We start from the raw sequence: 8789 nt of genomic DNA on the forward strand, positions 1-8789 counted from the left end.
GAACGTCAGTCTTCCTGCTCCTCTGATGCTGCTTGGCCTGCTGTGTTCATCCAGCTCTACACCTTGTTATCTCAGATTCTCCAGCATCTGCAGTTCCTATTATCTCTGTAGAGTGATGTGAATGTTTTAGAGCACGAGTCAGAAAACGTTACTATGTAGGAACAATGAGTAATGAAAAGGGTTAATGGGAGGTTAACTTTTATCTTGAGATAAATTGAACGTAACAGTGAAATGTTATCCTTTAATTATGGAGAGAACAGGTGAGTCACTTCTTGAATCATAGAGTAAAAGTAAAGTGAAATTGACATAGTCCCACAGGCTGCTTTCTTTCTGAGAGAGAGAGAGAGAGAGAGAGAGAGCTGCTGTTGACTTTATCCTAAGGGCCACCACTCCTTAGTCGAGGAGCGAGTGTGAGAAGTCATGGATTTTCATGGTGTAAGAATTGCCCTACACTGCTGCCGTCACTCTGAAACAGAAACAAGCTGTCCAGACAACTGAACTAACCAATCCACGTACTCATTGAACTTTACCAGCACCAAATGAGGCCCCTTCACCCCATTATGTCCGTGCTGGTCGTCAAGAAACCATCAACTTCCAAGCCATTCCCAGCACTTGGCCCATATCATTGTATGTTATTTCTTTCTGCGTATTCATCTGAATAAGATCTGAAATGTTGTAAGGGATTTTTTCTGAGGCAGTGCCCACCATATTATCCTTAATTCTTCGCTAAAACCCATATTCCTCACTTTAAATCTATGCTCCCAGCTATTGGCCATTCTGCAAAGGGGAAATGTACCCTTCTATTTAACCAATCTATACTCCTCATAATTTTGTTCTTAATCACGTTCTCTCCCCAGCCTTCTCTGCTTCAATGAAAACAACCCCAGCTGATCGAGTCTGGCTTCAGAGGTGACACGTTCCAGTCAAGGCAACATTTTCGTGAATGTCAGCTGTTCCAGCACTGTTCTGTCTCTTGGAGACAGTGAGGACTGCAGATGCTGGAAGCCAGAGTGAATAGATGTGAAGCTGGAAAAGCACAGCAGGTCAGACAGCCTCCGAGGAACGAGAAAGGCAACATTTCGGGCCGAAGCCCTTCGTCAGGACTGGGGAGGGGGAGGGGAACCCAGAAGTACACAGAGGGAGGTGGTAGGTGGGATTGTGATAAGTAGATGCAGGGAGAAGGGTTTTGTGATTGGTCAGTGGGATCTTGAAAAGGAGGAGAAGGAGAGAGAAGGAAAGCGGGCAGATTTGAAGAGATGGGACAAAGATGAGGAGTCTGGGATTGGAGAGTGAGCGCGTGGAAATTAACATTCCCTCTCAGCAGCATGCTCATGTTGTGATATTTCCACTGGGCAGTTGACATATGTTACCGCACAGGCTGCACGCAATCCGACTGTGAGCACATCTTTGTTTCCCGCATCTGTGCCTTACTGAGGTAGCCTCTGGGCAGGTCTTGAGGAGGGGACTTGCTCACCACATGGATTGCAGCACTTAGCTATTCTCCAGTCATTTGTCTGATGTCCTTCTGGCTTTCAGCGCTTACACGGTGCTGCACTTGACCACAATGTCATTAAACAAGCTTTAGGCTGCGTTATGTAGAAAAGGAAGTCCCTGTTTTCCTCGATGGTAAAGCTGGACACAGAGTAAATATTTACACCCCTTCCATCCGCCTTTGAGATCACGTGACCTCCCATCCTCTAATCCTATTTGAATCATACCTTAAACACTATTTCCCAGCCAAAAACTCACCTTTTACCTTTGACACCCTACTTACGAACTAATTAGATATTATTTATATTTCAGAATCTTACAGCTTCAATACACAAATGGAGCGATGACAAGACCAAAATCCCACACAAGCCTTAATACCCAGTTCCTATCATTGTCACTATGGCCTCTGCAACTGTGTAATAGCTGCGAAATGTGCACCCAGATTTCCCTCTCTGAACTTAAGGAGAAACCTTATTTTTAATCAAACTGGAGGCATTTGATATACAGGGGATTCAATACAGTATTCACCTTCCAGTGTATGGTGCATGTGCTGTGCATGCTCCACCCAGAATGGTCCAACCACTGGTCAAGATGGTCAGGGGTTACAGGGCTGGAGGGGTGTTAGGATTGCAGATAATTATGGCACCAATCAGAGCAATGACGACCTTGTCAAATGACAGAACACTTTGAGGAGATGAATAGCCTACTCCTGCCCTTGTGGTGTTCTTCTTGTGTCCTTGTGTCTTCGAGGAACCACTGCAAACTCCATCAGAGATAAAGCAATGCACTCATTCCCACAATAGATGATTTCATCATCACCACAGTGCTGTTTTGTGACCTTCCTGTACACGATTTGGTTGTCTCATTTCCTACATTACAACAGGAAATATTCCTCAGAAATACTTCACTATTCAGAAACTGTTGGCCCACGCTGCGGGCATGAAGGCAAATTTCCTGTCACCCACTCCCTCTTCCAGGACCACGCAATACCTTCCCACACTCGAAACCCATGCAAAATGATCAGGAATATTGTCCCGAAACCTAACCCTCAGACAGGCGTGTTCCACTGATGAAAATCATTGAGCTGTCAATGGGTTCACTGCTCGATCAATGGGATCATTCAAAATACAGACCTTACGATCTCCAAACTGTGTGGTCATAATCCATGATGACGTTTAAAAATATCACTAACTTGCTGCGGAATGGATGATTGTGTTCATCAATAAATTGATCTTTTTCAATTTTTAAATTTCATCTGTCTACTGTTTTCAGCCTTCACGTTTTGGTAAGATCATCTCAAAAAATCAATCGTCAAGCGCAGACTCAGTTTCTGCAGCCGCTTCTCTTAATGAAAATCATTTATTCCTTCAGCAGATATCTGCCTCGTAACGCTGGTTCTCTGATGTCTATATGTCTTCCTGATCATATGATAAAAATAGCACCCAAATGTAAATTGAAATGCAGCTAGCCCAATCTACTTGAGGAACCCTTTTTCCATGCTCTATTCATCTGGTCAGACAGATCCCTTCACTGTTCACACACAGAGCTGATGGTTACAGGCACTTACCCGGGTGTATACACAGAAAATAAACTACGAAAACGGAAGTCTCCCGGCATTAACGGCCAGCAATATGAGGATTTACACTCAGGTCTTGGAGTCATAGAACATAGAACAGTACAGCACAGTAATGGGCCCTTCAGCCCACAATGTTGTGCCAAACAGGATGCTAAATTAAATTGATCCGTTCTGCCTGGCCTTGATCCATATGACTACAGTCAGTACATATTCATGTGCTTTTTCAAAAGTCTCTTAAACGCCCTTATCACATTTGCCTTCAGCAGCATTCCCGGTCGCGCATTCCAAACTCCTACCAGTATCTGTGTAAAAAACGTGCCCCTCGCATCTCCTTTGAAATTCCCCCCTCATCTTAAATGCATGCCCTCTAGTTTTACAACTGGGTTTATCATCAGAAAAAATAATTACACATATTTACCTGGGTGAATGGTGTGTATCATTTCTCTCCAGAATATGTACTGTAAAGGGCCGGTGAACTTTCCAATGGACAGAGAGGCACCAGCAGCTGAGAGTCTGTTGTCTTCCTCACTAATCCTGTAAAAAATAAAGAGTTGATATTTACAATTTCCTCCTTGTTAGAATACTTATGAATGATGTAAGTAGTCAAGGTTTCAGTTCTGAAGAAAGGTCACTGGAACTGAAACGTTAACTCTGATTAGTCTCCATAGATGCTGCCAGGCCTCTTGGGCTTTTCCAGCAATTTTTTTTTTTATTATTTCAAGGTTTCAGTGTTATTCCGGTATAAATGAACGTGGGAGATAGTGAAATCCGAATCTTGTTTTTATGACAGGGATGGATATAAATGGATAGTATTAGGACAAGGTTTGGAAAGATCAGGTAATCATACCCTGACTATTGACTGGGACATCACACACCACGGGAGATGATAAACATTTCCCTCCATGCTCTTGCTGTGTTACAGAGGATATGAAACAAAGACAACAACTGTAAGTACCTGAGCTTCATGTCCAAATGTGTAACAGGAGAGCTTCACGAACCTCAAAGAATCCGGCTCTACTTCCAGCCGCATGAATATCTCTGATTTTAGTCTCTCCCCCATTGGAAGTTGGACCTTCAGCTGCCGAGACCCTCAGCTCTGGAATTCCCTCCCTGAACCTCTCCAAATCTCTACTTCTCTTTCCTCCTTTAAGTTCCGTTAAATCCTGCAACAATCATCTGTTAATAGTTCGGTGTCACTGTTTTATACTTTCCAAAGCTCTTGTGAAATACTTCGGGACATTCATTACACTCATTGTGCTGTTTAAATGTAGGAAAGAGTTGTGGCGGAAAGGTTACAGAGCGAGGTTGTGCTACAAAAATACATCCGATTTATCTTTCAACTCTGACTGTCTCGGATTGGTCAGGAACCGTGCAGCGAAAGGAATGGTCATTTCCGGGAAAGATGAGCTGTGTCTCTCTCTCAGGGTCATGGGTAAGGTCACAGTCACACAAATAGCCCAAATCAGGTCAGTGACCACTTCCAGCCTGAGAACCAGGTTGCATTATTTACAGGCACCTTGTCATTGATGACAACACTGTAGAACAGATTTATAAATATCTAAGATAGTAGGATCTGCAGATGCTGGAGAATCTGAGATAACAAGGTGTAGAACTGGATGAACACAGCAGGCCAAGCAGCAACAGAGGAGCAGGAAAGCTGACGTTTTGTGTCTGGACCCTTCTTCAGAAATGGGGCAGGGGAAGGGGATTCTGAAATAAATAGAGAGAGAGGGGGAGGCGGATGGAAGATGGATAAAGGAGCAGATAGGTGGAGAGGAGATGGACAAGTCAAGGAGGTGGGGATGGAGCCAGTAAATGTGAGTGTAGGTGGGGAGTTAGGGTGGGGGGTTGGTCGATCCACTGAAGACGGACAGGTCAAGGAGGTGGGGATGAGGCTGCTAGGTAGGAGGTGGGGGTGGAGGTGGGAGGAGGGGACAGGTGGGAGGAAGGACGGGCATATTAGGCAGGCGGGGACGAGCTGGGCTGGTTTTAGGATGCGATCGGCGGTGGGGAGAATTTGAAGCTTGTGAAGTCCACATTGATACCGTTGGGCTGCAAGGTTCTCAAGCGAAATATGAGATGCTATTCCTGCAACCTTCGGGTAGCATCGTTGTGGCACTGCAGGAGGTCCAGAATGGACATGTCGTCTGAGGAATGGGAGGGGGAGTTGAAGTGATTCACGACTGGGAGGTGCAGTCATTGTCGTGAACTGAGCGGAGATGTTCCACAAAACGGTCCCCAAGCCTCCGCTTGGGTTTCCCTGATGTAGAGGAGGCCACAACGGGAACAGCAGATACAGTATACCACATTAGCAGATGTGCAGGTGAACATCTGTTTGATGTGGATGGTTTTCTTGGGGCCTGGGATGGGGGTGAGGGGGGAGATGTAGGGGCAGGTGTTGCACTTCCTGCGGTTGCAGGGAAAAGTGCCGGGAGTGGTGGGGCTGGAGGGGAGTGTGGAGCTGACAAGGGAGTCACGGAGAGAGTGGTCCCTCCGGAAGGCAGATAAGGTTGGGGAGGGAAAAATGCCTTTGGCAGTGGGGTCAGATTGCAGATGGTGGAAGTGCCGGAGAATGATACATTGGATCCGGAGGTTGGTGGGGTGGTACGTGAGGACGAGGGAGATTCTGTTTTGGTTGTTATTACAGGGAGGGGGTGTGAGGGATGAGTTGTGGGGAATCGAAAGAAGCCGTCGATGGTGTTTTCAACCATGGTGGAGGGGAAGTTGCAGTCCTTGAAAAACGAGGACATCTGGGATGTCCGGGAGTGGAATGCTTCATCTCGGGGGCAGATGCGGCAGGGGTGAAGGAATTAGGAATAGGGGATGGCATTTTTGCAGGAAGGTGGGTGAGAGGAGGTGTATTCTAGGTAGCTGTGGGAGTTGGTGGGCTTGACATGGATATGGTGGTTGCCAGAGATGGAAACAGAGAGGTCCAGGAAGGAGAGAGAGGTATCGGAGATGGTCCAGGTGAACTTAAGGTTGGCGTGGAAGGTTTTAGTGAAGTGGATGAACTGTTCCAGCTCCTCGTGGGAGCACGCGCCATACAGTCATCGATTTAATGGAAGAAGAGGTGGGGTATGGGGCCAGTATAACTACGGAAGAGGGATTGTTCCACGTATCCTACAAAGAGGCAGGCATGGCTTGGGCCCATGCGGGTACCCATGGCCACCCCCTTTGTCTGGAGGAAGTGGGAGGATTTGAAGGAGAAGTTGTTAAGGGTGAGGACGAGTTCTGCTAAACGGATAAGGGTGTCAGTGGAGGGGGATTGGTCGGGCCTGCAGGACAGGAAGAAGCGGAGGGCCTTTAGGCCATCAGCATAGGGAATGCAAGTGTATAGGGACTGGACGTCCAAGGTCAAGATGAGGTGTTGGGGACTAGGGAATTTTCGGAGGAGGTGAAGTGCTTGGGCAGTGTCACGGACGTAGGTGGAGAGTTCCTGGACCAATGGGGAGAAAATGGAGTCGAGATAAGTGGAAATAAGTTCGGTGGGGCAGGAGCAGGTGGAGACAATGGGTCGACTGGGGCAGCCCAATGGTATCAATGTGGACTTCACAAGCTTCAAAATCTCCCCATCCCCGACCGCATCCCAAAACCAGCCCAGCTCGTCCCCGCCTCCCTAACCTGCCCGTCCTTCCTCCCACCTATCAACTCCTCCCACCTCAAGCCCCATCCCCATCTCCTACGTACTAACCTCATCCCGCCCCCTTGACCTGTCCATCCTCCCTGGACTGACCTATCTCCTCCCTACCTCCCCACCTACACTCACCTCTACTGGCTCCATCCCCGCCGCTTTGACCTGTCTATCTTCTCTCCACCTATCTTCTCCTCTATCCATCTTCTATACGCCTCCCCCTCTCTCCCTATTTGTTTCGGAACCCCCTTCCTCTCCGCCATTTCTGAAGAAAGGTCTAGGTCCGAAACGTCAGACTTCCTGCTTCTCTGATGCTGCTTGGCCTGCTGTGTTCATCCAGCTCTACACCTTGTTATCTCAGATTCTCCAGCATCTGCAGTTCCTACTATCTCAGGACAAATTGTCTCCTCGGTCAGTCTCTGGAGCTGCTGTCTGGAAGCCGTGATCAAATTCAGCACTTCCTGATTCAAACCGCTTACCCCGCAGGTAGACACGTTCTGGTCAACGACTTGCCCATTAATTTAAACGCGATTCTTGGAGAATAATTTTAAAATGGCTTTATCCTATCGATATTTTGACAGAAAGCAAAGAAACATTTAACATTTTGAAGGAGAAACAGGCTTAGAACATGGTGGAGAAGGTGGAGTTGAACTCTGGCCAGAAGGCTGAAAGTCCAAGGTGTGTTGGCATAACGGAGGGACAGAGAGAGATGTGAGGAGGAGAAAAGCAGTGAGGAAGCTTTCCTTGCAGACTAACTCACTGCCGATTTCAAACCCTCTGGTGAAAACCCGGTGCAAGTTCCAGACCCTTGATGTGAATTGTGTGAATGATTGCAGACATTCAACCTCACACATAAAGAATTATGATTGGCTATCAGATATTGAGGTAAGAGATACAGATGCGGTCTTTCCGGGCATTAGATCTGTGAGACCCTTGTATTTATATAGCGCCTTTCAGGTCAATATGATTTACCAAGGTGGTTTCAATCTTACTGCAATATACTCGCTTTTGTGATATACAGAAACAATTCAAGCACAGAAACCAGTGAGCAGAGCAGCTGCTTCGTCCCCTCTCAGTCCCGTATGGCAGGATCCGTCTGTATCATTGTCCAGACCTGACGCCATGATCTGATTTAGAGGTAAGAGCTCTCCCACTGACACCTCCCACTGGAGCGTTTCCCACCTGTGTCTGGAGTAATCTCTTCCAGAGAAAATCTGGAGTGCTGCGGCAGTGCATTTTCTGTCGATGCTGTAACTTCGCAGACCCCTCCATAAGACAGGCCTCTGGATGGAACGAATGGATCATTCCCACTGACTCTGGCTCAGAAAGAAAATCAGTTGGTCATAAATGGTCTTAGAACGAAATTTTCATTCCGATACTAGGAGGGATTTCATTACAGAGTGTGATGAGAGTGTGGAAGACGCTGCCAAAGATAAAGGTTGCCTTGGAGAATATACTGGATTATAAGCAGAACGGTTACCTTGGAGAACGTACTGGATTTTAAGCAGCGACTATGTGGAGCACATCACATTGAAGGGAAATGCTTGTCCTGGCTGGGAAATTGGCGGAGCGACTGGAGACATTGTTAATATTCACCTCTTTTGTTATCAGTTTCTGATCTTATAAATTCTTCACCCTTGGTCTCCTGTGTTCTCGACCTAATTCTCAGATTATTCTGTTCTGTCACACCATGTTTATTTACAGCTCACTTCCTCTTAGTACTGTCACCATTCTGTCTTCGAGTTAAGAGCATTCGTTTCGTGTTTACTATTTTGTCATCACTATTGACTCATTACTTAGATACCGGGACATAACCCATCAATCTAATTTTCCCAACAGTACAGCAATAGATGACATTGTAAACAGTGTTGAGATACGCATCAAATTACCAAGTGATATTGACAGGATCATGAAATGGACAAGACAGCAGTAAACTGATTTCAATTTTGACAATTGTGAAATCTGTTTTTACTGTATTCGCTGTTCACAGTATGGTCTCCTCGACATGAAGAGATGAAATGCAGACTGGGTGACCGTTTTGCAGAACACCTACGTTCTGTCCGTAACAAATGACACTGAGCTTCCAGTTGC

The sequence above is a fragment of the Rhincodon typus genome, chromosome 35 (genome assembly GCF_021869965.1).
Source record: "Rhincodon typus isolate 14 chromosome 35, sRhiTyp1.1, whole genome shotgun sequence".
NCBI classification, from domain to species: Eukaryota; Metazoa; Chordata; class Chondrichthyes; order Orectolobiformes; family Rhincodontidae; genus Rhincodon; species Rhincodon typus.